The 2,500-nt window shown below is 43.0% G+C and overlaps 1 protein-coding gene across 1 annotated transcript in view; it reads right to left on the bottom strand.

The window, feature by feature from the left end:
- Positions 1–2,500, bottom strand: part of ush2a (Usher syndrome 2A (autosomal recessive, mild)) — a 108,178-nt gene that overhangs the window by 25,168 nt on the left and 80,510 nt on the right. The window lies entirely within an intron of this gene.

Below are 2,500 nucleotides of genomic sequence, written 5' to 3'. Positions count from 1 at the left end.
TGTGTGTGTGTGTGTATGTGTGTGAGGAAGACCAAGGGATCCCCGCAAAGCAAAGACTCCCGCCTGTGGGTTGAATCATTTGACCCACTTATCAGACCCTTTCCCAGCCCGATTCCCAGTGTTGGATGCGGAGCGAAGAGAGGAGAATGGAGTGATGTACCCATGAGTCTTCAGCTTCAGCTGGTCAAATCTGTCCTGTAGATATCTCAACGTGTATGTTTCTGCCTCTTCTGATCATTCTCATGGATTTCAATATCTCAGCTAGCAGCAGTTGTGGTAGTTAACATGTGTGTGTAGTAGCTGTGTTGTAGAGTGTATGTAAAAAGTGTTGTTGTTGTCTGCTGTTGTTACGAGAAGATGTTTGTTTGGAGCTATTACATTAGCGACAGTGTATATTATATTTAAAATGTGTATATTTATATTTAAAATGTTTATATTCATGTTGTAAATGTGCATATTCATATTTCAAATGTTTATATTTGTATTTTAAATGTGTATATTTATGTTGTAAATGTGCATATTCATATTTAAAATGTGTATATTTATATTTAAAATGTTTATATTCATGTGTAAATGTGCATATTCCTATTTAAAATGTTTATATTTGTATTTTAAATGTGTATATTTATGTTGTAAATGTGCATATTTATATTTTAAATGTGTGTGGAACACTTGCATGAGTATAAATGCAGAGCTCTTCAACAGCTAATCAACATGTGTGCTTTAAGTATTGGCCACTCTTGTCTCTTGTGCTAGTTAACGTGTGTGTGTGTGTGTGTGTGCGTGTGTCTGTGTTGCGTGTGTCTGTGCGTGTGGTGTGTGTGTGTGTGTGTGTGTGTGTGTGTGTGTGTGCGTGTGCGTGTGTGTTTTAACTGTGTGTGTGTGTGTGTGTGTGTGTGTATGTGTGTGTGTTTGTGTTTTAAGTGTGTGTGTGTCTGAGTGTGTGGGTTTGTGTGTGTGTGTGTGTATGTGTGTGTGTTTGTGTTTTAAGTGTGTGTGTGTCTGAGTGTGTGGGTTTGTGTGTGTGTTTTAAGTAAGTGTGTGTGTGTGTGTGTTTTACATGTGCTGGGAACTGGCCGTGGTGCTGATTTTACTAATCATGCCCCTGGGCCCAACAGCTCTTTATAGAGAGCTCAACGCCCACTCCTGCTGATTCCACTGATAGCAACAATGTAGGGGAAGTGTGTGTGTGTGTGTGGTGTGTGTGTGTGTGTGTGTGTGTGTGTGTGTGTGTGTATGTGTGTGTGTGTGTGTGTGTGTGTGTGTGTGTGTGTCTGCACAGCTTATTTGTGTATGTGTATGTGGGGGGGAATTTGTGCAAGTGTGTATGTGAGTGTGTGTGCACGAGCTAACGCATAAGTCTGCGCAAGTGAGTGTGTGTGTGTGAGTGTGTGTGGGTGGGTGGGTGGGTGGGTGGGTGGGTGGTTGAAACTGGGCATCATTTGTGACAGCCTTTACAGTAACTAAATACTCTTTCATGAGGCAGCGTTTCATAAAATGCTCATTAATTTCATCATTAGATAGAGAGGGAGAGGGACAAACCTAGCGCCTAGCGCCTAGCGCTCTCCTGTGCTACGCCCAATTAGAGTCCCATGGTGGTAATCCCATTAGAGTTGTTGAAGTCGCTAATGGAGGCAACTAATGGGCTCGCTATCAGGGGGTATTAATTGGCCATGACACCACTTTTAGTTATAATTATCAAACTAACTCCCCCCCCCCACCCTCCCCAGAATGTGTTTGTCAATGAGGGGAAAATGGCGGTGTGTTTTGGCACTCGAGTATTGGAGGGGAGAGATCGTCGCTGGTCTCGTGGACACTCGAAACGAAATCATCTTTCATGATTGCTTTCATCATCACCACCGAGCAATTGGCTAGGCCCTCCTCTGTGTAAACGCAGGGGCTGGGGCTTAATTAGTATGCTCTCGCTATCGCCCACTAAATGGCTGCGGGTAACAAGTTAATTGGACTCCAATTCAAACACTGCCACAGTTTGAAAGTTTTTCCCGGAATCCCAAAAGAAGAATGAGAGAGAGAGAGAGAGAGAGAGAGAGAGAGAGAGGAAAAAAAAAAAACAGCCACAGATTGAGTTTATGTAACAACAAAGTAATTATTTCCCTCTTTAAATAACAATGTTGATTCTGAATTTCACAGTGAAAATGAAGAGCGACTGGCGTATTAGCGCGTGCTTATCTGTCTTCCTGTTCCTACTAAGCCACAGTATTCAGCAGAATCAAACAGCAATTACAGCTGAAGCAGTCATTGGTGTGGACTGCGCCGCTCCGGTCCATGGAGCTTTTCTCTGTGCTGTGATGGCTGTGTTAAAACAACCACACACACTCTCTGTGTGCTGTGGTGGCTGTGTTAAAACAACCACACACACTCTCTGTGTGCTGTGATGGCTGTGTTAAAACAACCACACACACTCTCTGTGCTGTGATGGCTGTGTTACAACAACTACACACACTCTCTGTGTGCTGTGATGGCTGTGTTACAACAACTA

Source organism: Clupea harengus, chromosome 14 (genome assembly GCF_900700415.2).
Source record: "Clupea harengus chromosome 14, Ch_v2.0.2, whole genome shotgun sequence".
In the NCBI taxonomy this organism is placed as follows: domain Eukaryota; kingdom Metazoa; phylum Chordata; class Actinopteri; order Clupeiformes; family Clupeidae; genus Clupea; species Clupea harengus.
The sequence above is the reverse complement of the archived record's forward strand: the minus strand, read 5'-3'. Positions and strand labels throughout refer to the sequence as shown.